We start from the raw sequence: 26725 nt of genomic DNA on the forward strand, positions 1-26725 counted from the left end.
GTCAAGATGTTACACTTTTATGTCATGTATATTTCAGCACTGTACAAACCCTGCAAACCCCACATGAATGTTTTAGATAAAAGATCAAAATATTTTTAAGAATTTTTATAAATTCCTTCTTCCCTCTCTCCTCTTTCTCTTTGCCTATATTTTCTTCAGCCTCATTTTGTTTTTGCTGTTTCTACCTCAGTGTAGTTCAGGATCTGTGGCGTTCATAGCAGGATCTTGGCAGAGGGAGGTTCTGTGGAAGTAATAGTTGGTTACAGTCAAGGCTCCTGTGGAGTTGGGTCATGAATACTGAGACTGTGGGCGGGGCATAGATTTGGGGATGCTTGCACTACCTCACTTAGCTATGAAATTGGTAACCCAGAGTAGTTGACATTGAAGAGACCCGGGGAGTGAAATATATAGCATCTCTTATTAATTTAAATGTGACCCTACCTTTCCAGTCTTTCTTCAGAATTCACAGAAACAGAAATACTCATTAAAGGTTATGTTAACCCTTGGGCAATATTTAAATATGGTACACAGTCCTGCCAATCTACATAAGGACTCTCTGTCTCAGCATCTAGCTTTCCTATTTTAACACACACCAAAAAAATGGAGTATAACCAGAAATAGCAAAATATCTTGGCTTCCTGTGTCCTACAGAAACCTTTATTATCACCCACTGTTCTAAGCCTCTGCTCTGCTGTCATTTCTACCTTCCAGACCTCTTGAATCACACGTTTCCCTTTTTCCTTTAGATTTTCTGCTTTACAAGGCACATCAAACACACTCCAACAGAGTCACGGTGTTTCTCAAAGCTAACTGTTTAAAATTGGGCCCAGGTAATTGTAAGCTCTGTAATGGCGGCCATTCCTCTGGTAACGTGAAGTCACATTAAAAAAAGATATTTTGAAATTCTTTAACAGCATATTAAAATGCAAATCGGTCTTCCTATTAAAGACTTCTGGAAGTTCTCTGACAACACATTTAAATGCAAATTGCTGAAGGGTAGATGCTAAAATTAAAGTGGGGGGAACATAATACACCTTCATTGGGCTGGAAGCTTCTACCAGGCAGAGCAGAAGGCAAGGGGCTAGGCCCCCTGAGCTCTAATCTCCCTGGGTCAGTGACCAGGTCTTGAGCAGAATCCTCCAAACAGCTTTAAACAGTTCCTCCTTCCCTGCAGCAAAGAAGCAGCACAGACCTGAGGAGACTAGACACCAGGATCCTTTTTCCATCTCCCTTATTGTGACACTCGAACAGGGACAGGCAAAGCTCTGCCCACTCGGCACTATTTACTTTTTGGTCTTAGCTGCCCTGTCATATTGCAGCCTGTTGGAAGATTTCTCCCCTCTCCTGCTGTCTCCAAAGTGGATTATCATAGGAGGCAGGTCCCCATGGCAACAGCATAAGCGAATGCCTTCCCACTCCTGGTTTTGTGACTCCACGGGGTCTTTCTAATTATTCCAAAGAGTGTCACAGGATTCTCAAAACAAAGTTTGTTTTAATTCACTCTAAGTTTAAAAATAAATGTGCACTGTTCTCGTTTGGGACTGCTCAGCGGTGGTGCGGGTTGTGGGCAATGAGTTACATAAAGATGTTGGTAGGCGTTAAATAATGAAATGAAGAACTGCTCACCAGACTTGAGAGAGTAGAGATTGTTTCACAACTCAGTGATTAGCTGGAATGGACCCCCATCTCTACCACATGGTTCCAAGATCAATATTCTCTCTTCCCATGAAAAGAACTTTCCTTGGCAAAGCTAGGCATTCCATCCGTGACGCTGGTTGGCTAGCTAGCTTGCTAGCTTATGAGCTTCTGTGTGGCTCCTGGAAAGTTACCTGACAAAATAAATGGCAACTTCACTAAAAATTAATTTTCAAAACTATACTAATAATGTATAACTCTATTTTCACTTTAAAGGGCTTGTAGGTTAAATGTACTCCTCTATTCTTTCTCAGAGACAACCCTAGTTATGGCTTTGTTAGAATCCTTTCATGACTTCCAGGATGCATCTACAGACTATGTAAATAACAATCGCATGTGTTGTTTTAAAAGCATTGTAATTCTATGGTATTTTTAAAGTCTTGATGATATTTTTAGGAAAGGTAGTTTGGTTTGGTAACCTTTATTCATTTTCCCAGCTCTGGTATCATGCAATACTACTATACCATAGGTTATTTTAGTCAGTTCCTTAAAGGAAGACAGATTCTTAATATTGTACAGCATTAAATAGTACTGCAAGAAATGATTCTGCATGGAGCTCATAGCAGGGTAACAGAGTAGGAACATGCTGCTGTTCCTCACCCATCACAGTGGTCCTGACCAACATTACTGAAATGAAAATATGGTAGCAAGCTGAAAATATGCATTCATTCAATCAAAATTTGTGTAACACTAAAGACTTAAGAAATTAGAACTTAGTGATCAAGAAAGTTGTGTGTGTGTATGTGTGTATGTGTGTGTGTGTGTGTGTGTGTGTGAGAGAGAGAGAGAGAGAGAGAGAGAGAGAGAGAGAGAGAGAGAGAGAGAGAGAGAGAGAGAGAGAGAACTGCACATCAGGTGTGATCTAAAGTAACAGATTGATTCTGGAAACTTAGTAAGGCCTATTCACATGTGGGACATGCCCTCACCTCTGGTAGGAGGCAGAATCCATATGCAGTGGAGGATATCTTCCCATGCTGTATGGCTTTTTTGGTATGAGAAGGGTTAGACTCCATGGTGTGTCTTCTATAAGGGGATATATGGTTGCTGTAAGTGGGCGTTCCATGTACTGGTATTATTTGTTCAGTCATCACTACTTTGCATCCTTTCCAGTGGCCTTGGGGAAATTGGAGAAAGAGAGACAAAGAATGGGGCATGGGAGAAAGTCCATAGACCTTGTTCCACAGAGTTTCCTGTCCTCTTTTAACTTCAAAGCATTTAATATGGCGAGTCATTAATTCTTAACCTATTGTATTCTGAGAATACATTGAAATAAAATGACTATGATTTTAATTTTTCCAATGATCTGCCAGGTTCTCCGAGCCTGGTCTTACTGGCATCGACTTAGAAGTACATATGTCTGTTATACCTAGGTCAGTACACTACAACTGACTAGAGTCTGGTTTCCTAGAAAGAGAGATTTGACTCATTATAACTATAGTCTATATCGATGAGATTAAAAACAGGACAGACTGTAAGAAGGGTAATAATATCCTGTGTAATGACAGGGTGTAAAATAGGATTCTGAGGTTTAGTGGATATCATTATTTTTTCTAAAAAGTATATTTAGGTCTGTATGGGTTCTATATTCTCCCATGGGGGTACAAATCGCACTATGAATTTTCTTTGTTTTATTTCCTTTCTTATTTTTTTTTTCAGGAAACAGTTTACATTTGTCGACTTCATTGTCTTATTTGATGGGTTTTGTACTCCAGAAAGCTGAGTATCTGGTAGCTGTAGGCATTGCGAGCAGTTCAGCTTTCATAACAGATGGATGGAGGTACCCCACTGGGCCAATCAGTACCTCATGACCTGCTGAGAAACAGTCAGAGGAGGAGCCCAGGAATGCAGGGAAGAGAAAGAAACCACATGCTTCACTTTCAATTACTTGACTGCAGAACCTGAGATGGACGTTAGACTCATGTCACCTTATGGTGACCGAGAACCCTGACTACCAAGGGATGATGTATCTTGTTCAAAAGCTCTGAGCAAGTCAGCAAACAGGGCCAGGATGATCAACCAGACTCTGAAAACGGAGTTTGAAGAACTTATCTAAAGTTAACTTTTTGGTATCCAGGTGCACGAATTTTGAAGAATTGTACAATACAGGAGGAGCCCACACAAAATGACCTGTAGCTCCTTTGCTTTCAAATCCTACTCCCAGTTCCTCACTCCTTACACCTGTTGACCTCTGACACTGCAGTTTCCAAGGTCTCAAACAAGTGCGTGCAGTAGCATTTAGCATTTGAACCTAGTTGTATTCACTACCATAATGTGTTTAAAGTTAACCCATCTCAGTGACTGCATTAGATATTTGATATAATTTCTGACAGTCCTTTGCATGGCTTCCAGCTTAACTTGTTCATCCATGTATTGAAGGCCATTTAGATTATTCCCACCTTTTGGTAATTATGAATCATGCTGCTGGAAATATTTGTGTATATGTGTTTTGTGGAAGATTATTTTTCTACAGGGTATATAGCAATGTGGAATCTAGTAAATATATATTTAGCATAATAAGAAATTGCCATGTTCTTGAACAGCATGATTGAGTCATTTTGCAATCAACTAGGATAAGAGAGCCAGTCATCTACAATTATATCAGCACTCTGTGTTGTAATTGTTGGAGTTTAATCCATTTATTCCGTTTGTGGTCCTATATTTTTGTGCTCATTTGTCATTTGTGCATCTTTTGAAGAAAAACTATCTGTTAAAGGATTTCATGGAACATTAAATCAGATTGTTACCATTCTGTTGGAATTTGAGATTTGAACACTTGTCTTCAGATGTAAGTCCTTTGTTGGATGTGTGGTTTCTGGCTATTTGTTCAAAGTAGGAGCTGGCTTCTACATTTATCATTTTAGAGGGAAAACATTTCATTTCACCTTTATCAGCATCTTAGTTTTTAGTGTTTAAAAAATGGATAGAGATGAAGGGCGGTTTAGCTGTTGTTGCTTTCATTTGTTTAAGATGATGGTACTGTTTTCTAGCCTGGAATTGCTCTGAACTCATCTTTCTGCATCAGCCTTCTGAGTGGATTATAGGCCTGTGTTTGCATACCTGAGTAAATTAAACCATTTTGCTTGGCTTCTGTTTCCCTTCTAGAATCAAGTAGCTCTCAGAACCAGGGTAGGTTGAGAGAGCTGTGGGACTGTGTGATTTGAAAGCATTTAAGGACAGAAAATTCAAATGAGGTGCAGAAGGCAAAGTGAGGTAGAGAAGTAGGATTGCTGGCATCCCTGTCTTCACTTAAAGCCATCCCGTTTTACTTTAGCAAATAGGCTGTGAACTATAGCACCCCGTTACTTATTCAAGTTTGCCTATTCTCATTGGCTGGGGCCCAGCTCTGTGTTGCTCTAAAGTATGGCTGTCAGTTAATTTAGTACTAAATTAGGTTGCAGTTCATTGCATAACGGCTCATGTATGCAGGCTCCCTCAAGACAAATTTAGCTTGATTTAGAAGTTGTGTGCTTTCCTAGAGTCTAAGAACTCTGCCTAACTAAAGACCTCCAACATCCTGTGGGATGACGTCATCTACAAATGCCACCCTTCTGTGTTTTCCATTCAAGTTGAGTATCCATGTTGAGTTCATTTTATTTACTGAGCAAAGTATACATGTGTTTGAGTAAGTTTTGTCTTGTGTTTCTTTTGCATAAATGTTAACATATGTACCTTTGTTTGTTAAAATGGCCTTTCTATCTCCAGTGATCTGTTTGTGCAAGATTGTCACAGGTTCTAGTTCTTGTGTGTCTATTTCTGCAATGTTTGTTTTTTTTTTTTTTTTTTTTTTTCCACAGTTCCATATAAATACCTAGGCTTTCATGGCATTATATTTAGTTTAGACTTATCTTCTCTAGTTGATTGAATTCAGGGTCTTGCTCACAATAGGCAAATAAATATTCACTGAGCTACATCTCCAGGTAACACTGTAATCTAACTGGAAATTTATTAAAATATTTAGGGAGTTCCAGGGTTTTTGTTTGTTTGTTTGTTTGTTTTCTTTTCTTTTTTTTTTTTTGAGACAGGGTTTCTCTGTGTAGCCCTGTCTGTTCTAGAAATTGCTCTGTAGACCAGCCTCAAACTCAGAGATTCATCTAGCTCTGCCTCCCAAATGCTGAGATTCAAGGCAAGGACTGCCATCATCACCTGTTTTCAAATTCTGTCAAATATTTTATTTCTTTTATTTCCTTTTGCTTTTCACTATACATTAGGGTTTTTGTTTTTGTTTTTGTCTTACCTTCCAAATAATCAGTCTGGAATTTTGACTGGGATAGTATTATGTCTATGTCTCATTTAGATGAAATTTGAAAAAAATTAAATGTTGAATATTCTAAACCTTGATCATATAACATTTACTCAAGTTATATTTTTATATTTTCTTTGACATTCTGTGTATTTTAACAGTGGATCACTAACTCATTTTATTAGGTTTATTCCCAAGTCAGGTGGTTTTTCATCTTCCTTTCCTTCTTTCCTCCTTCCCCCTCTCTCTTCTTCCTTCCTTTCTGTTTTCTTCCTTTTTCCTTTCTTTCTTTTAAGATATCTTGAAAACATAGATTGCATTAAAATTTTGATCCTTAAAACATTGTTTAAAGTAAGGAAATATTACTGTTTTTGTTTATCAGTCTCAGATCCTCTATGTTGAATTATTAATTCCTCAAGTCAAGACATATTTTTTTTTCTAGATAGTTTTAGAGGTTTCTTTGCAGATAAGTATTTGGCCTGTCAGTAGAGTTCTGTTGATTCATTTCCAATGTGAATACATTTTATTTCTTGTCTTATGCCTTTGCAGTAACTAGGGCTTTAATTATTTCCAACAGAAGTGATGGAATGGATGTGTCTCTATCCCATTGATCCATTCACTGTTAATCATGATGTTAGCTGTGTATTTTTATAGTGCTGCTCAATCAAATTAAGGGGTATTTCTTTTATTTCTAATGTCTGTAGACTTGGGATTTTTTCTTTGTTTAAATATTGAATGAATGTTTAATTTTTAAACTTTTTTTTCTGGATGAATCGATACAAATTTCTCCTTTGTTCTTCTAATAGTAACGACTAATTTTCATGTAGGGAAGTAGCCTTGCTTTCCTAAGATAAATGCCCCTTTTTCCCAGGGCATGCTTCATTTTACTTCTGTCCTGAATTGACATATCATGATTACATGGAGGGATTTGGTGTCTACCATGTTCACAAGAGACAGTTGCTCTAGAGTTCTCGTTCCGTGCTCCCTTCATCTCATTTTGGCATCAGGGTAATGTTGTCATTCACAGAGTTAAGGTGAGGAGTGCTCCCTCCTGGAAGGTATCATGAAGACTGAGCATTATTTGGGTTTCAAACTGATTGAAGATCTTAGTTGCGAATCTATCTAGGCCTATATTTGTTTTTATTTTTGTAGGCCTTTTGATATTTCTCAATTATGATTTAAACAGAAATGTTCACATCATTGATCATCTCCTCCTGCCACACCCCAAAGAGCTTTGATGATGTGTCTTTCACTTGCTTTATTTCATCCGATTTGTTGACATGTCCATGCTGTCTGAAGAGGATGTTTTCATATTGACATATATAAAAAATAAACATTTTCATTTTCCATTTTATTCCACTCCTATGTCTGGCTCAGCATTCATTCTTGTTTTTTCAAAAATGTTGCTTTTATTTTCATTAATGGTTTTACGTTCTAGATTTTCACATCTCTATGTTAGTACTACCATTACTACTACTATTATTAAACTTTTGCCTAACTTAAGCTCCCTGTCTATTTCTCTTTTTCTGTTTTTTTTTCTCTTTTGCATTTTTTTAGACTAGAAACTTGAGTTACAGAGTTTTTTCATTTTGAATATAGTATCCAGTACTAGTTTTTCATCAAAACATTGCTTTGGATGCACCCCCTATAGTTTGATATATGTTCAATTTCCTTCCATTCTGAATAATATATACCATATTTTCAAACTTTTCCTTTTACTCGAAGTTTATTTAGGAGTGGTTTTTTTTTTTTTTTTTTTTTTTTTAACTTTCAGCTGCTTTCAGATTTTTTTTTTCAGATGGTTTCTTAACAATTTTTGGTTCCATTTTTTCATAAACAAAGAATAATACCTTGAATTATCTCAACTGATATATTTCTAAGCTTTTTTTTTATGTAGCCTGTGACCTTGTTCACTGTGTGTCACATGTGCACTCAAGAAGAAACAGGTGTGATATTACTGTTGAGTGGAGTGCTTTGTAGATGTTAATTAGGTCAAGTTTGCCGATGGTGCAGTGAAGGGCTCATATATCCTGTTGCCTATCTCTACTCGATCTCTTGATTACTGGAAGATGAGTCTGCATGTATAATTATGAATTTGCCTAGCTCTCCATGTTGTTACATCCACTTTCTTTCTGCATGTATCTTGAAAAGCTGACATTAGGCAAAGAGACATTTAACGGATTGGTGATTTCTTCACAAACTGATCCTTTTTCTCAATTTGTGATGTTCCTCTCTAGCTCTGGTATGATACTGTGAGTTGTATGCTTTCTTTCCCTCTCATTTCCTAGAAAATAGCTCCTAAAACCTCAGAATCTAAGGCATAATGAAGATCTTTTCTATACTGTTAACATCACTGCCATAGAGGTTGCTTTCGGCTTCCTGGTGGGGAGGACTGACATAGTATCATCAGCACCAGCAGGAGAGGATTCAAACTCTAGTCTCAGCCTAAAGTGAGTGGCAGGGGTGGCAAAGACAAGCTGCAGGTTGAACTGGTCACAGATGGCAAGTGGTTTGATCAATCACATCCACACATGTATTCATAAAAACACAGAGGCTAAGTTCAGAGAGTTCCCACATAACTGAGCATGTAAAAGTACGTGGGGGCTAGCTCAGAGAGGGTTGGAGATTCAGTGCTCCTCCCACATGCCTTGCTGTAGCTGTTTGTTATCTGATAGTTTATATTCTTTATGTGATCAATTATTAATAAACCATTATCTATATGAAAGATTTCTATGAGTTATGGGAGTTGCTGTAGTGAGCTGATCAAATTTAAGGAAGGGAGTGTGATTTGTGACCATTTTGTCAGGAGTGTAGGTGCCAGCCTACTATTTGAGACTTTGTACAGAAATGACAGGGAATTTTATGGGGCTTGTGTCATATTTACTGTGTGGGGTACTTTTACTAAAAGGCATTAACTGCCAAATAACTCAAAGCAGGATTAAAGCCTGACATCTCTGCCTTCATTTTGTATCTGTGTCTTTAAGTGTGGGTCAGATACCTTCTTACTTCTTCCTGTAGAAATACAAGGGGTGTCAATCTAAAATATTGATAAAACATGATAGGCTGGCTCTAAATTTACCCAACCCATTTTTTTTTTTTTTTTTTTTTTTTTTTTTTTTTTTTTTTTTTTGTACTTTAAGGCTGAAGGACTAGAGATAAATGTAAGATGTTTTACTTTCAACTTCCAGAATCTGTTGTCATTATTTCAAACCTGCAGTGAACTTAGAATTTAGAAGCAGTGGGGCCTCCAAGGCAGATCTTCTACTAATTAAGAGTAATTACCACACAGTGAAAATGGAGACTGTAGACTAGATTAACTCCTGAGAAGCAGGTGGCCTTCTCAAGTTACCGGTAAGTTCTTCTCTGAAACCAGCTTATAGAACTCAGAATGAGATCACAATCAACTGGGCCACAGTTAGACCAGAGCTGACTCACATGCTTACATACTCTATGCCCCCATTTTCCTTTATTTAAAGTTAGGTTTTATATAACCCACAAAATGTGCTGGGATATTTCATCTGCCTCCCTAATTATAGTCTTACTAATTAATATCATTTTCTGTCTTCTCCATACTTCAGTTTGATTTTTTTCAGATGTATAACTAGCCTGGCCTTTTAGAATTCTCTGAGCTGAACCCTAGGCTAGGAGTCTGGCTAGCAGAAGAAAGACATTTGTTTTTCCATCTTTTATTTAATAAGTTAGTGTGCCCCTTATCTGGACTTTTGTGCCCATTTCCATGACTGAGTATAATCTGGTAGCAAAGGATTCAGAGAGACAGAATCAGATTCCTGAAAACACTGGGGCCTCTTCTCCAGCTTTTTTAGTATTATAGAAATGTATTATCTGAGCTTTTCTAAAAAAACCAGACAAAACAAAAAAACAAAAAAACAAACAAACAAAAAAAAAGCAACTCTATACAGACTCAGCCACATGACTGAGGCATGCTCATAAAGCTAGAGTTTAAGCACTAGTGCTGTTAGGAGTAGAAAGTATAGGGGAAATATAGGAATGTTTTTTTTATCATTTTGCCCATGCTTCTGGTTCTACTACTTATATATTTTTAAAAATTTCTCTTTATTTTTGATTTGTGTGGAAGTATATGTACTTGTGTACTTGCCTTAGTTGATGTGCACCACATACATACAATCAGGAAGTAGAGGTGATTAGAGGCCATTGTAAGCACCTGACATGAATACTGGGAACTGAATTTAGTTTCTCTGCAAGTAAGTGCTGAGCCATATAGCCAGCCTATTATTTATTTTTAATACAATCAAATAGTTACCTCATAAGATCCATCCAGAGGCTGTAGCTGTAACAAATATGAGAAAAATCATGAACTAATTCCACTCTGTATTAGTTTGTAACATTACCTATTAAGCCAGGTTTTATCTTTATTCCACACAATGGAAAAAAATAAACAAAAATAAAAACAAAAACAGAAAAGCAAAACCAAACAAAAAACTAAAACAAACAAACAAACAAATCCCAACCAACCAACCAACCAACCAACCAACCAACCAACCAACCAACTTTTCCTTATTGTCTGTCATTTTGGTTGAAAATTTCTTTTTAAATGAATGCTTAGTCATTAGGGAGTAGCTCTATTTGAGAAGGATTATGGGGTGTGGTCTTGTTGTAGGAAGTGTATCACAGGGAGTGTGATTTCAGGTATCAAAATCCCAAGCCAGACTCTCTCTTCCTATTACCTGTGGATCCCAACATAGAATTCTCAGCTCCTTCAACATTATGGTTGAGCAACTGTGATGCTCCCTGCCAGGATGGTAATGGAGAAAACCTCTGAAACTGTAAACTAGTGCCAATTAAATGTTTTCCTTTTTAACAGTTGCCTCAGTCATGGTGTCTTCTCACTTCAAAAGAGTTATGACCAAGACAGTATTGCTTGCATAGATTCTGGCCCAAAACAAACCCAAATCTTTTTTGGTATGAATGCGAACTGAATCTTAGAAACTTAGTTTCTGAAGACCACATTGTTGGCATAAAGATCATGAAAAAAAAAAGTAGGCAAATAAGAGCTTGACTTACCAAGGTTAGGCAAGTTTACATCAGTGACCCCTTAGTTTGTGTTTGTTAACAGTGATCTACATTTGGTTTAGATAAAAAGGAGACAATATTTAGGACTAGAGGGGAAATATTGCTTCTGAAGTGGTTGGATCCAGTTACAGGAAAGAACCTGAAGTCGGCCTTCTGTTGTATATTTCATGTAGTTGGCATAATACTTAAAAAAATTTTCCTTCACAGGATGGTCAAATTATAATAATCTTCCTTTTAGAGCACCTTCAGCAAATAAAATATCTTTCTTGAATTTGTAACTGAAAGTAGGAGGCTCATATGGACTCACGTGGGTCAGGTTGTTCTCCTTGTCCAGGCCCAGGGACAAAAGCAGAGGTGTGCTCTGTGTGTTGTCTTTGCAAACAGCTCAGATGCCTGTGAGGAAAGAGCAAGTTCTCTGACTGAAATGAGGCTCTGGGATCCATAGGATGGTGCAGAGTGTGAAAGGCAAAATGAGCTCTCTCTACTGCAGAGTCTGTGAGAAAGGAACCTAGTTTTCTGTGAGAACAGAAGCTCGCAGGCTGAGTTTCTAAAACCAACAGAAACAATTCTCTTGCATCTAGGGAGTAAGTAAATATGCTGAGCTTTGTAGTCACTGGTTTTTGGGTTGACATGTATAGTAAATGCCACTCTTAGGTAATGGTGAATGGCCCACACAGAAGACAATCTACGCCCTTTCTTGCAATAATTGCTACCTGCTATATTTTGTTACTTACAGAAAATTATAAGGAACAGATTTCAAATTTAAAAAGATTGCCTTTCAAGTTAAAAAGTCAGATATGCTTTTTGTGTCAAAATGTTCAGAGCTGTGGAAAGCTCACTAAGAATGCAAACAGAATTGGTGGAGAAGACATTTCTAAACGTGTGACTCTCTCATCATGAACAGCTTTGGTCAGGATTCACAGTTCTCTGAGCTACGAGCCAGATCCCTTAATTGGTTATCACAAATACACCTTGGCAAAAGCACCATAGGTCCGCCCCCACTGGTCAGCTGCCAGCAGAGCGGTGGAAAGGAGAAACCTGGAGACAGAGTAGTTTCACCAAATGCCAAGCAGGTTTCTGAGAGAAAGGTATGTATAGTTGTGGTGTGAGGAATACCGTGGCTGCTGTTGAGGCAGCTACATTGCAAAGACTTTCCTAGGAACCAATAAAGAGGCAGGAGATTGAAGGGGATTTCCTGTTTAAATGCCAAGGTGACCATTTAAAATTTAAAGAAAATTTATCCTCTGAACCTTTAAAACAAAACCAAAAAAGGAAGACAATAAAGAAGCACGTGCTTTAACTTCTTTTTTCAAAGAATGTGGAAACAGTTTTACTGTTAAATGCTCCCCAGCCTCAGGTGACTCAACACTGTCTGACTGGCTGCTGGCTGCAGAACCTGTAGAAAGCATGGTTTAACTAGTGGGTGCAGGTCTGTGATGGGTTTTATAACCCACATGTAGCTCTGCTAGCCTCTCACACGACCCCATGGAGATGTGAACCTGAGCTTCAACAAGCTTCTGTGTCTCTGTTCTGGAGCACTCCTCTTGCTACGTACCTTCTTGTCAACAGTGGAGATCACTCCTTTGCCTCTGTATCCTCTCAGAATGAAATGGTGAGCCTTTTGTCTTCTCTAGTATATCAGTTCTATCGGGTACTTTGTCATGGTCATGAGCAGGTGACTCAGAAGATGCAATTTATGTGTTCTCCCTCTCAGGCTCCTGTTCCACTCCTGTGCCCATCTCCGCCATACATGGAGTCCGTGTCTTCTGTTTTATTTGTCGGCTATGGACTTCCAATTTTGAAACCAGTAACTCCGAGATGCCATTTTGTTTTGTTTTGCTTTTCCCCTCAAAGCAGAACCAGCTCACTGTGGACCTTCCCCTGGCTTTTTCTCGTAAACTCTTGAATGATGTCCACATACCACTTCGCCACTCCAGTATAAAATTGATAAGCAATGGCAGAAGCATTCGTGTTTTAATTCCAAGCCTGCACTCTGCATTTCTGCTGGCACTGTTAGGGCCACGGTCTGGAATGGTGATGACTTGTGGTTGTGGTTGGCAATGGAACATTCTGGTGAGCTGTCCCGAGACCACAGATGCAGGAAAACCATTTGTATTCACGTTCCTCTTTAAAACAGAAAACAAAATTGGAGAACTTTGCTTCGGCCATAGGTTCCAGCCTTTGGCGAACACACGATGGTAGTTATGAGAGTCGTTAAGAAAGGGCCGTCAGTAATGTAGGATCTGTTGAGGAGGGGGTTGTTCGTTTGATTCTGTTGTTTCCTTTTTAAACAAAGATCATTCTGGCTAGCTGCCAGGGAGGGTTCATTTGTCATGAAGACTCGAGAGTTGGGCTTGATACATTTTGCATTGCGTGTCTCATGTTTTTCATAGGTGTCATGCTTCTAGACAATTTATTTCGAATAGATATATCCCAAGAGTACAAGAGAATGTATCTTTTCCTTTTTAAAACTGCCTTTGTTTTACATTTTCCTTATATTCCCGAGTTAGAAGTATAGACTTACATATATGTGTGTGTGTGTGTATGTAATATATATATATATATATATATATATATATATATATATCTGCTGTTCTTTTAGCACTAATTAATTAATTAAATACCTGACTGTGTTTATTTAACTAAAAACTCATAATTATTTGTACATTTCCAAAGGGCTCTCAGATTCATGAAAAATAGCTCATTTTAATAAGGAATATACCTTTTACATCTTGTATGGTGCATTTTAGACTAGCTTCATAATTTTACTCCGTTTAAAATGTGGTTATGAATCCCAGCATGATTAGCTACCATCAAAGATGCGGGCTCTGTGCTGATGAATAAGACTTTGTCTTCCTGCATGGGGGTTGGAAGCAGGAAGCAGATGCCCTCGCTTATTGACATTCTGTGCTTCAGAGCTGTCATTTAATTTTCCACTCAGATACAGCTTTATAAGGAAGAATTATATCTCCGTCTTTAGTGCTAATTTTAGGATTATTTGCAAATGTCCTTTCTATATATCCTGCTACCTTGAGCTGCTTTAACGATGTGATAGTGAATTCCTTAGTGTGGCTGGGGAGAAACCATCCATTTTCTATGATAATTGTGGTGAGAGCAGGAGCAAAAGCAATGAGACTGTGTCAAACAATAATTAAGCATTTACTATGTACCGGGTATGCCTATAAATGTATTTTATGATTTATCTCTCCTCATCTTTATGTGTTTCCAGAAATAGGTACAAAGACAGGATTGAATGTGAAAGCATTTTGCTAAGGAAAATGTCTTCAGTGGCAAAATGAGGGGAAACTTCAGGAGGCTGGAGGTCCCTAAGGTCATTGGGATGGCTATTCTTGGTTGTTAGCTTGCCTATACCTGGAATAAACTAAAACCTAAGTTGCTGGGTGGACCTGTGAGGGATTATTTATTTTATTTAAATAAATACTTGCAAGTGGAAAGGTCCACCTGATGCTGTTTTTAAGTTCTTCTCTCATACATTATATCCTGATCACAGTTTCTCTCCTTCCGCTCCTTCTAGCCCCCCCCCATCCCCACCCCAATGTTTCCTCTCCTCAATATCTACTCCTCCTCTATTTTCCTTAAAAGAAGAGCAGGTTGAAGACTCACTTTTACTCCAGAGCTTATAAGATAAGAAGATACACATTCAATCCAGATCTTTTGAGTTGGGAAGACCCATCTTTAATCTGGGTACACCTACTACTGGAAGCCTTTGTAAAGGTCATGGATGAAGGAAGATTGATGTCTTTGCCTGCTTACTCTAGCTCTCTGGCAAGTCTATTCTTTCACTGATCTTAAATGCTACTATTTTGGGATTTTAGTATAGATTGGTGACCTGCTGAGATATTCTGCCTCCTGCACTTAACAAGCACTCGATTCTTGAGCCTCCCATTAGTTAGACAGCTGTTGTTGGACTTGGATCATGGCCTATAAGCCAGTTTTAATAAATTCCTTTAAGTATATAGAGAACCCTGATTAGTACAGTTATGATCCCTGTTTCTCCTGAAGTGAGAGTGGGAAGGGAGGTTAGGCAGAAGCATTTTAGACTGTCATCAGTCAGTGGAACATTTGGTAAGGGGTTTGCAGAGTTTTGAATGAGAAAGGCTCCCATTAGCTTATATATTTCAGTTCTTGGTTCCCAGTTGGTGGAACTGTTTGGAAAGGATTAGCCTTGCTGGAGATGATGTGTCACTGGTATTAGGCTTTGAGCATTCCAAACCCCATACCAAGTCTAGTCTCACTCTCTAACCCCCTTCCTTCTTCTGAATCAGGATTTAAGGTTTTTCTACTACTTTTCATCTCATGCCTGCCTGCATGTTGCCACACTTCCTGCCATGATGATCACGAAACTGTTATCAAGTTCCCAACTCATGGTTTTCCTTCCATTCATTGCCTTGGTCATGGTATCTCTTTATACAATAGAACAGGAAACAAGATTAAGACTATCCAAGGAGTCTTTTAATGGAAATTGGTTGTCAAAGCAGCTTCAGATCTCTCAGAAATAGGCCTATCTGAATACTCTTCCTGTATTCTATCAAAAACAGAAGACTTCTGTGTAAGGGGTGTGTGTGTGCAGAGTTGATTGCAGCACCGGTGTGAATGTTGGAGCAGCCAATGTCTTAGTAAACTCATCATTGGTATAGATCATAGTTGAAAGTCAATAGATGCATTCAAAACTATTCCACTTTGCAGGTGAGAAAATTTAGGCTATACAGAGAGTAGGCAACTGACAGCCAGGGTGTTAGTCAAAGCTGTCTGTTTCTCATTCAGTGCTTTTGACCAGATGATCAATTGTCAAGGTTATATTTGGACAGTTTTATGGAAGATTAGAGTTTTTGATACCAGACAAACTTTTATAAGCACTTACAGTTCCCCATGGGTCTTATTGAAGAGTTAGTTAAATATTTCCTCACCCAATTGGTTCCAGCTCAGTTGGCCAGGGATAGAACATCAAAATTTATTTGTTAAAGGCCATACTTGGTGAGTTTTTACTTTTGAATCAGACTTTTATATATGTGTCTATGAAAAACAAAACTTCAGTTGGATGTTGAAAAGATAGTAGCCGATATTCTGATTGTCCCAATTTTTAGTTTTAAGGTCTTGAATGATTTACCTAAGTTCAATTAACCCAGTTTTTAACTTTGTAAACTGGGGTGGTAATAATATTGCCAAATGAAAAGGGAAAGGAAGCAGGAGCTAAGGGCGACTTCTCGGCCCGTGGTGTGTCAGATTCATTCTTAAGGAACTGAGAACTTAATCTTCCAAAATGTCAGAAAGTCCATTTTATGCCCCACCTCCCACCTCAGCTCCTGCAACACAAAAGCCCAGCACCCCAGGGTTTGTGGGATACAATCCATACAGTCATCTTGTCTACAGCAACTACAGTCTGGTGGTGGTGGGGGGAACCTGGGCACCAACAGCCGGGTCACAGCATTCTCTAGTATTACATTTTCAAAGCCTCCAAAGCCACCAGATAAGCCGTGGATGCCCTACATGAGGTACAGCAGAAAGGTCTGGGACCAAGTAAAGGCTTCCAACCCTGAGCTAAAGTTGTTGGAGACTGGCAAGATTATTGGTGACATGTGGTGAGATCTCACTGATGAAGAGAAACAAGAACATTTAAATGAACACAAAGCAGAAAAGATTGAGTACAAGTGAGTCTATGAAGGCCTATCACAATTCCCCTGCCTACCTTGCATACATTAATGCAAAGTGCAGAAGCTGCATTAGAGGATGAAAGTCGACAGAGACAGTCTCGCAAGGAGAAAGGAGAACCTTACGTAAACATTCAGCTGAGAATCCAGATGATTATAATAACAGCTTTTCAATGAAGCATATAGCCACCGCCTGTTTCCAGAGAAACCACCGCCTCATCAGTGAGATCCTCAGTGAGAGTGTGGTACCTGATGTGTGGTCGGTTGTTACAACAGCTAGAATGCAGGTCCTCCAGTGACAGGTGCAGTCTTTAATGGTTCATCAGTGGAAATTAGAAGCCAAGCTTTTTCATATAGAGGAATGGCACCAGGAAAAAGAAGAAGAAATTTCTGGAAAGCACAGACTCCTTTAACAATGAACTTTAAAGGCTGTGTGGTCTGAGGGTGGAAATAGACACGGAGAAGATTGCAGCTGAGATCCCAAAGGCGGAGGAACAGGCTCGCAAAAGGCAGGAGGAGGAGGAGAAGAAGGAAGCTGAGCAAGCTGAGTGCAGTCAAGGCAGCATTGCCACCCAGGAAGAGCAAGTCATGAACAAAGCTGAGGAGAAGGATGAGGAGACAGAGGAGACACACCTTAAAAACACGGCAGAGAGCAAGCAGATGGTGAAGGGGACACATCTATCTACTCCTGAGGACAAGGAGAGTGGGCAGGAGGGGGTTCACAACTCAGAGGTGCAAGGGACCAGTGACAGTAACATCGGGTCAGAGAGCAACAGCGCCTCAGTGGAGGAGCCACCCACAGACCCACGGCCAGAGGATGAGAAGAAGGAGTAAACGTTGCCTTGTTTGATGCGACCTAAAACTTTTTTAAATGAAAAAAAAAAAAAGTGCTTCTTTGTTTGTTTTAATGGTGAAAAAAAATCACATTGCCAGTTAATTACAAAGAACTCACATCGGGTTGATGTGAGTCCCCACAGCAAAAGATACTTCTTTGAATATATCTGCCACCAGTAATTAGTAGAAGCTGATTATTTGTCAAGTGTCATGTATTTCAAATTCGTCTGTCTATCTCTATGAGGCAAAGAGGGCTGTCATTTTCTAAGACAATAAATCAAAGAAGGAATTTACCTCTATGTCTGCGGTAAGACACATTAGGTCTTCAGGGCACATCCTGGTCTTGTGATAGGCTTGGAGGGAGGGATGGAATCATTTCAGTGGCTTTTTACTGGCGCCCTTGGATTCTGTCTTCTCCACAAGGCTGTTGATATCTTTAACAAATCATCAATAAGAGTAAGTCAAGTTGCTGCAGCATGATGGGAAATGTATTGGTTTCATGTATTGGTTGTTCTTTTTCTCTAGCTTATTGTAGGGACCAGAATGTACCAAGTGCCTGCAGCCTAATACATTTTACCCTTGGGTGCCTAATGTACCAGATGCTCATGGGAAATAGCCATGGCCTTGTCTTCCAAGGACTTAAGAGAGTAGAGGTTTAAAATAGTGATGTACCTGCCATTTATTCTGTATCTACCTATAGATATATGCCTCCTAGCATGGGTCATGCAGTACTTTGCTTCTTTGGTCTGCCTAGGACACCGTATGGTTGTAGAGGGATATTGAGAGGGGACTTGCTGCCTGGCCAGACTCTTTTGTGTTGAAGAGCCAATATTTTGAGCAAACCAGAAGTTACCTAACCTTCCCTAGTTTTACTTCTACCATGAGAGGCAATCTACATTGTAGCGAGAATGATCCATAGGTAGACAAATTCTTTTCCTTGGCAAATTTCTTCCCTAAGATCTAGCTGGCCTTTAGACTGTTGTTATATATTAACTTGTCTTCTATATTAAATAATGTTTCTAATGAATAAAATAGTACAAATTAAACTTTCATTTCTGGAAATTCATTTGATAGAATGTCATTAAGAAATTGAGAGCTTTCAAAATAAATAAAATGGCCATTCAACTGGTAACTTTTGAAAATCAATTTTACTGGATATTTTATGTTTTTACATTTCAAATGTTATCCCTTACCCCTTCCCTTTCCCCTCCCCCTGCTTCCATGAAAGTGCTCCCACTCCCAACCAACCACTCCTACCTTGTTGCCTTGGCATTCCCCTACACTGGGAAAACGAACCTTCACTGGACCAAAGACCTCTCTTTCTATTGATGCCAGATCCTCTGCTACAGATGCAACTGGAGCCATGAGTTTCTTCATCTGAACTCGCTGGTTAGTGTTTTAGGCTCTGGGAGCTCTGGGGGATTTGGTTGGTTGATATTGTAGTTCTTCCCATGGGGTTGCAAACCCTTTGAGTTCCTTCATTCCTTTCTCTAGCTCCTCCACTGGGGTCCCCATGCTCAGGCCCAAGGTTAGCTGCAAGCATCCTCATCTGTATCAATATAACTCTGGCAGAGGCTCTGAGGAGGCTCTTGCCAGTAAGCACTTCTTGGCATCAGTAATAGTGACTGAGTTTTGTGGCTGCATATGGGATAGATCCCCAGGTGAAGGAGTCTTCATATCTTTTTTGATAACTTTTGGTTGAAGTTTAATTTTATTTGATTTTAGAATGGCTACTTCACTTTGTTTCTTGGGACTATTTGCTTGGAAAAATTTTCCCATCCTTTTACTCTGAGGTAGTGTCTGTCTTTGTCTCTGAGATGAGTTTCCTGTATGCAGCAAAACTCTGGGTACTTTTTATGTAATCAGTCTGTTAGTTTATGTCTTTTTATTAGGTAATTGAATCCACTGATGTTAGAAAATATTAAGAAATAGTAATTGTTGTTTCCCAGTTATTTTTGTTTTTATAGGTAGAATTATGTTTGTGTGGCTGTCTTCTTTTGGGTTTGTTGCAAGATTATTTTCTTGCTTTTCCTAGGGCTTAGTTTCTCTCCTTGTATTGGAGTTTTTCATATATTATCTTTGGATTTATGGGAAGGCATTGTGTAAATTTGTTTTTGTAATGAAATATCTTGGTTTCTCCATCTATGGTAATTGAGAGTTTTGCTGGATATAGTAACATTTGCTGGCATTTGTGTCTCTTTGGGTCTGTATATGACATCTGTCAGACACCTTCTAGCTTTCCTAGTCTTTGTTTAGATGTCTTGTATGATTCTGATATGTCTGCCTTTAAGTGTTACTTGACCTTTTTCCTTTACTGTTTTTAATATTCATTCTTTATTTTGTGTATTTGGTGTTTTGAATACTATGTGATGGGAAAATTTTCTTTTCTGGTTCAATCTATTTAGAGTACTGTGGGCTTCTTATATGTTATTGAACATCTCTTTCTTTAGGTTAGGGATTTTTAAAATAATTTTGTTGAAGATACTTACTGGTCCTTTAACTTGGAAATCTGTGCTCTTTTCTACTCCTATGATCCTTAGGTTTGGTCTTCTCATTTTGTCCTGTATTTCCTGGATGTTTTGGGTTAACATCTTTTTCTATTTTGCATTTTCTTTGACTATGGTATCTTCTGCACCTAAGATTCTTTCTTTTATCTTGTGTCCTGTTGGTGATGCTTGCATCTATGACTCCTGATTTTTTTCCTAGGTTTTCTACCTCCAGGTTTGTCTTTTTGTGATGTCTTTATTGTTTCTATTTTTAGATCATGGATGGTTTTGTTCAATTCCTTTACCTGTTTGGTTGTGTTTTCCTGTAGTTCTTTAAGGGATTTTTTTTTTTTTTTGTGCTTCCTCTTTAAGCACTTCTACTTGTTTACCTGTGTTCTCCTGTATTTCTTTAACGGCATTATTTATGTCCTTCTGAACGTCCTCTATTATAATCATGATGTTTGATTTTAAATCCAAATATTTCTTTTCCGGTATGTTGGGACATCCACTATTTGCTGTACTAGTAGAACTAGGTTTTGATGTTTACAGGTTTTCTTGATTTCTTTGACTTAGGTTTTTGCACTTGCCTCTTGCCGTCTTGTTATCTGTGATGCTAGTTGATCTTGATGTCTCTGACTGGAGCTTGTCCCTCCTGTGAGCCTGTGAGCCTGTGGGCTTAGGGGGTAAGAGTGCTTCTGGATGATCAGCTCTCTGCAGGCAGGTTTTAGGTCCTGATGGCAGTGGGACAGTCCTAGCTCCATGTTCAGATGGAGACTGGAAGTGTCTAGTCTCAGGCACACCTGTCCCCCAACTCCAATATCTGTGTGCTGTGAGCTCCTGGCGGTTTCACCATTGGACAGTCAGTGGAGAGAAAGTGGGGTCTCAGCTGTGGGCTTAGGAATGAGAGCACTCCTGGGAGATCAGTTCTCTGTGGGCAGGTTTTGTGTCCCCCTGGCAGTGGGATGGCCCTGGTGCTAACTGGTACCTTCTTAAAAACAGTCTCATTCTGTAGTCTAGTGTAATGGTTTGAATGTGAATGGCTATCATAAGCACATATGTTTAGATACTTGGGTCACAATTTGTGGAACTATAAGGAAAGTATTAGGAGGAGAGGCCTTGTTGGAGGAGGTATAATACTAGGGCTAGGCTTTGAGCTTTCGAAAAATTTATGCCATCATCCCTAGTCAGCTCTCTCTGCCTTACATGTGGATCAAGATTAAAGCTCAACTACTGCTCCGGTGCTATGGTCGCCTCCCTGTTACCAAGCTCCCTGCCATGGTGGTCATGAGCTTACCTGTAGCTGGACTTTTGTCTATTTTGTTGGTTGTTCATTCTTTCCAAACTCTCTTCTTCTACTGTTTTAACTCCCATCATTAGATAGGAGAGAAAAAAGAAGGATAGAGGAGAAAAAGGGTGACAATATGGTTAGCCTACTTCTGTTGATTAGGGACAAGTTCTTTGAAGGCAAGTTTGAGCTTTGCCATCAGGCAGGACATCTAACTTCTTGTTTCTTTATTGTGCATGACTACTCAACAAAACACAATCAACAGCAACGAGCAACCCCACATCTAAGGTGCTAGCAGTAATATACCTTCTGAAGAGTTTTTAGAATTCCAAACATCACACACTCAGGAAAACTATCTGCAGCTGGAAAATCTCACCTCTGCTAGGGCATGAGGCAAATCAGCCACTGTAGACATTCTGAAGCAGCGCCATATCCTGGAAATAAAATTAAAATCCATTTCTATAATTTTTCTGTGTTTTTAAAGAAGACAATATACTCACTACCTTTACCCACTGAAGTTGTAAGGCCCAGATAATCTCATTCTCTTATAAGCTGCAATAGAAAACTGAGGCACCCAGTCTTTCCTAGAACTTAGGTTATACTTCTATAGTCCAGATGATCCTTCAGCTTGTAATCTGCCACCTCAGCCTCCCAGTGGTATGTTAATCACACACCTGGTCCCAAGGGGAAGCTTTTAATAAATATTTATTAAATGTATAAAACATAAAACAATGGTCTATATCTTAGGTAATTTTCAAAAGCATAATTATGAATGGACTAGATTGTAATAAATAAAAGTATTTTGTGACAGAGATCTTCCTTTCCTGTGGTTTATTCATTTTAAAGATGCTAATGACTGAGTCCCTGCACTTCCCGGTTATTGAAATAGTGAATGTGCAGGAAGAGGAAGTTTTCATTATGACTTCCTTTTTAATGATTCTGTGTCATCTGTCAATGCACTTAAACTTGTTCATACTGAGTATCTGTCATCCACATGCCATATAGACAGATGTCATCATTTCTCATTTGGCAATATGGCATTCCCAAGGCATTTATTTCCAAAAAAAGCACTGTTTTATTTTTCTTGAATGCTTGTCAAGAAATATACTTTTTGTGTTTAGAAAGCTCAGGTAATATCTTTGGAAGTTATCTTTGAATGTTTGAACCATTCTTTCAGTTTTCTATGAACTCTATCCTCCTGGTAGGCAATTACCTTACTATTCAGAAAGCCACATGGGTTTTCAAAGGAATTGTGTGCTACAAAGAAGGAGGAGAGGAAGAGAGGGAGAGGGAGAGAGAGAGAGAGAGAGAGAGAGAGAGAGAGAGAGAGAGAGAGAGAGAGAGAGAGAGAGAGAGAGAGAGAGCCTACAAAGGTAGCCAGTGAAGAGTTCCAGACCAGAGAGATATTGGGTCTAAATGAAGAAAGAACTCATCTGTGTTTAAGCGACAGAGATTGGGGGTCTAAGCTGATGGAACAAAAACAAAGACATGGAATTTGCCATAGTGTGCCTTTGTGTTATAAATTCTGGGCTAAAGTCTTATTTACCCAAGGAAGCCCAGATCCCCTCTCCTCCCCTGTCATTCCTTTTGGTGTTAAACCTCTGCCTGCCTAGAGCAGTAACTTCCAGCATTCCACTCTCCTACACATCCTGATCTTTCATTTTGATCTGATCATATGTTTCTTGTCATATTTGCTTTGCTCCTTTCAGGCAAATTTTATAATTAATTTCTCTGTGTTAGAACACAGCATATACTATTAACTTGATGTAGCATATTGGCTGACTTAGTCATCTGTTACCCTCAGTTAAACTGTGTACTTTAAAGACTGACATTGAGAAGTAGTTGTTTATTTATTTATTTTTTTTCATTTGATTTGTGCTGGGTACATCCTGCTTGAAATTTTAGAAAGAAATGTTCTGTCGAAAACTTTAGTGAGGCATAATCCCCAAATCATAAAACCAAGAATTATTAATCTGAGATTATAGCAAACCTGAATACAAGGTAAGAAAAAGATTTATCTTCATTTATGTTCACCAGCATCTTGAATTTCACATCGTTTTAGCTACACAGAGTAACTACCAGTTCAGTATTTGTGTCTCTGACTTTTTCATCAATAGACATGAGACCTTTTCTTCCTTCCTGCCTTCCTTCCTTCCTTCCTGCCTTCCTTCCTTCCTTCCTTCCTTCCTTGTCTTCTTCCTCCTCTTCCTCCTTCTTCTTTTCCCCCATCAGTTTGTGTTAGTTCCTCTGTCTGGTGCTGTGACATTATGTTTAGCTAACCTCCTGCTGATAAGAGGCATTAAGTTCCTTGGGGCAAGTTTGATTTTTGCCATTAGGCAGGGTATTTAATTTCTACTTGATTCTTCTTTGTGCAAAACTATTTAACAAACCACAATCAACAGCAACCAACAATCCCAACTCTCTGTAAGGCCATAGCATTTACATACCTCCTGATGTGTTACCACAATTACCAAACCTCACACACTCCCAGAAACTATCTGCAGCTGGAAAAATCACACTCCTGCTAGAACGTGAGGTCAATCATAGTTAGTCAGTTGCTGTGGATATTCTGAAGCAGCCCCATATCCTAAAAATAAAATGAAAACGTATTGCCTCACCTGGATAAAAAAAAAAAAAATAACCAGAAAAAAGCAACTGAGGGGAGGAGTTCAGGGCACAATCAAGTCAGGCGATGAGGACTCAGGGCTGGTCATGTAAGTCACAGTCAGGAAGCAAAGGGTGAGGGATACTTGTGCTCAGCCAGCTCTATCCTTTCTACAGGACTCTTCCCTGAAATCATGCCACTTCCTTTTCTGGAGGGAGGTTCTTCCCACCTAAATGAAAGTAGTAAGCATAATCCCACCCAGGTGTGCCCAGAGGCTAAATAATCTCTCACAGTATTTCTGGAGTCTTGTCTCCTGGGCGATGCCGGAATTTGCTGAGTTGTAATTTATACTGAGTATCACACCTTCACACATTTATTTTAGATTCAAAGAAAATTGTTTAAGAAAATGTTTCCAAAGTCAAAATAATTGTTATACTTTGGATAGATCTTGCCTTTGGCTAATTAATGAAGTAACTCATAATTCTATGTGGATTTTATAGTATTTTAACGATGTTTCAACAAACTGTTTGCACTTAAAACCATTTTTATGGGGAAGGGTCAGAGGCCCTTTTTGAGATTTCTGCAAGCTTTAGATGTGTGGCACATGCCCTGTGTCTGTAAGCACCGTTACTCCACTCCCCATTCCAGGAAAGCTACTTTGGCCTGTCATTCTTGTCACTACCTCCTTCACTGTTCTTCCCTCCCTCTCCTGTGTTCTCTCTTCCATGAATGAAGGGTCCTTTCCACTTTTATACTACGGACCTAAATGTGTCAAACTTTACAACGCTGTCATCTGAAATAATGAGACTGCTGCAAACCTACCAAACCTAGGTGAACCCTAGGAAACCCTAGAGACGTGTACCATTTAGCATATACTATTTACAAAGCAATGTTCTTTGTTAATATGATATTTAAAACATGTGTGCCTGTTTCAGAAACATTAATGCTTATTTACAAAGGGTTTTGTTTACAAAGATGTTCTGCAAGTCAGGTACTGGTGTGTACACACAATGGTACTGGTGTTTGCCTATGGTCCTCACTGAGAGAGAGAGGATGAGCTAGAAAGGTTGCTTGAGCAATGGAGTTTGAAGTCAGCATGGCAAGGTTCTATATGAAAAAGAACAGTGATGAACTGAGTATATTTTAATTATATTCCTTCATTTAGTTAGCGGGTGGGTCCAAGCTGTATGTTGTGTAATGGATTGGGAAGTCATAGGATAATTTTGTGTTATGTGTTCTAGGGACCATATGTGAGATTCAGGCTTGGTGATAAGCCTTTCGGTGGCTCTGGAATTTTATTTTTATCCACTACCACTGTCTATGACCCTATTCACTGCTGAGCTTTTATTTAGAAGTATCTTTTAATTTTAACTGAACCTTTATCCATCTACAGAGACATCTCAGAATACTCATATTAAGCAGGAAGGATGGTAACCCATTTAGAAGCTTGCATCTGGAATTCCAAAACCCTGTAGGTCCATGCCAATTACAGCAATGAATTAACCATAAAAGCATAGCTTAATAAAACACAGTATCCATTTCACTTCATTAGTTAGTCTTTTTATGTAATTAAACAAGCAGCCAATTTCATTTTACATATAATGTTGGATGTTTTAGGAGATTATCAAGTGCTTTAACTAGATTATAAACCCCGCATCTTGCTAAATGAAAACTGCAGTTTATTTTTGAATGAATGCCGATGAGTCATATCTTATTTTGCTTTTGCTGACTCTAAATGAAAATAATGACAGAATAATCAAAATGGAATGTAATGAATTTTTAAACAGCTATTGACTTACTTTCACTTGGTTCTCATAAAAAATATGCTGATAACCATATTCAGTGCAGCTTACTTTGTAACTAGATGTCTATGATGTGTGTTTTCTAAGATGCAGGAGATGTTTCATCGTGTCCTTGATACCAAACTCTCTGGGTACTTGTGGACATGTTTACATATAGACTTTATTTTGTAAGAGTTATTTCTTTGATTTATGAGCCCATTGCTATTTCACTCATATTTTGTGTATACATAGCAATTCACTTTTACATGGCTGTGATTTTTCTGTCTGAGTCTTAGGGACAGTGAGTTATAGGACCTATGGGGGGATGCTTTTCTGAGCACTTTCATTTCATAGAAGGGATTTGGGAGGCGAGGATGAAGCTTCCTTCTTTCAAGCCAGAATCTTTATTGCAATGTCCTATCTGAATTGACCAACCACATTTTGACTGTGAAATGACACAAATTGTGTATTTGGAATTGACGGTACTGTTTCAATATTGAAAGCATGCATATAGCAACTTACCCTTTTCCAAACACCAGTAGTTCTATCTGTTAGTCATTTCTTCATTCCCCTACCATGTACTAAAAGTTTACTAGTTGAAAGGCAATATGTTAAAGATCAAAATTAACTCACAAAACTTACCCATTTCTCTCTCTCTCTCTCTCTCTCTCTCTCTCTCTCTCTCTCTCTCTCTCTCTGTGTGTGTGTGTGTGTGTGTGTGTGTGTGTGTGCTTGTGTGCATGTGTCTATATTTATTTGTCTGTGTGATTGCATGGGGGTGTGTCCATTTGCATATACATATGTTGAGGTCAGAAGTTGAATTCAGATTTATTACATTATAGTCTCTACTTATTTTTTGAGTCAGAGTCTCTCACTCTTCATTTCTGATGGACTGCTTGGCCAGCAAGCCCTCAGGGTCCACCTGTCTCTGGCCTCTTTATTGCTGGGCACTTAAGCATGTCTCATTATGTCCAAACTATTTGGATGCTTAGGATGGAACCCATTTCCCCTTGCTCTTATGCCACTTTACCCACTAAACCACATATCATGTACAGGAATAACTCCCTCATTGATGGAA

General features: G+C 38.8%; 1 protein-coding gene and 1 pseudogene across 2 annotated transcripts in view; both read left to right on the plus strand.

Annotated features, from left to right (window-relative positions):
- Positions 1 to 26725, plus strand: part of KCTD16 (potassium channel tetramerization domain containing 16) — a gene marked incomplete at both ends in the record, with an annotated part of 257953 nt that overhangs the window by 64316 nt on the left and 166912 nt on the right. The gene's annotated exons all lie outside the window — the stretch shown is intronic.
- LOC308423280 (SWI/SNF-related matrix-associated actin-dependent regulator of chromatin subfamily E member 1-like) lies at positions 16269 to 17490 on the plus strand (annotated as a pseudogene). The gene has a single exon. The product of its transcript is annotated as an SWI/SNF-related matrix-associated actin-dependent regulator of chromatin subfamily E member 1-like (transcript).

The sequence above is a fragment of the Micromys minutus genome (genome assembly GCF_963924665.1).
Source record: "Micromys minutus genome assembly, chromosome: 8".
Classification (NCBI taxonomy): domain Eukaryota; kingdom Metazoa; phylum Chordata; class Mammalia; order Rodentia; family Muridae; genus Micromys; species Micromys minutus.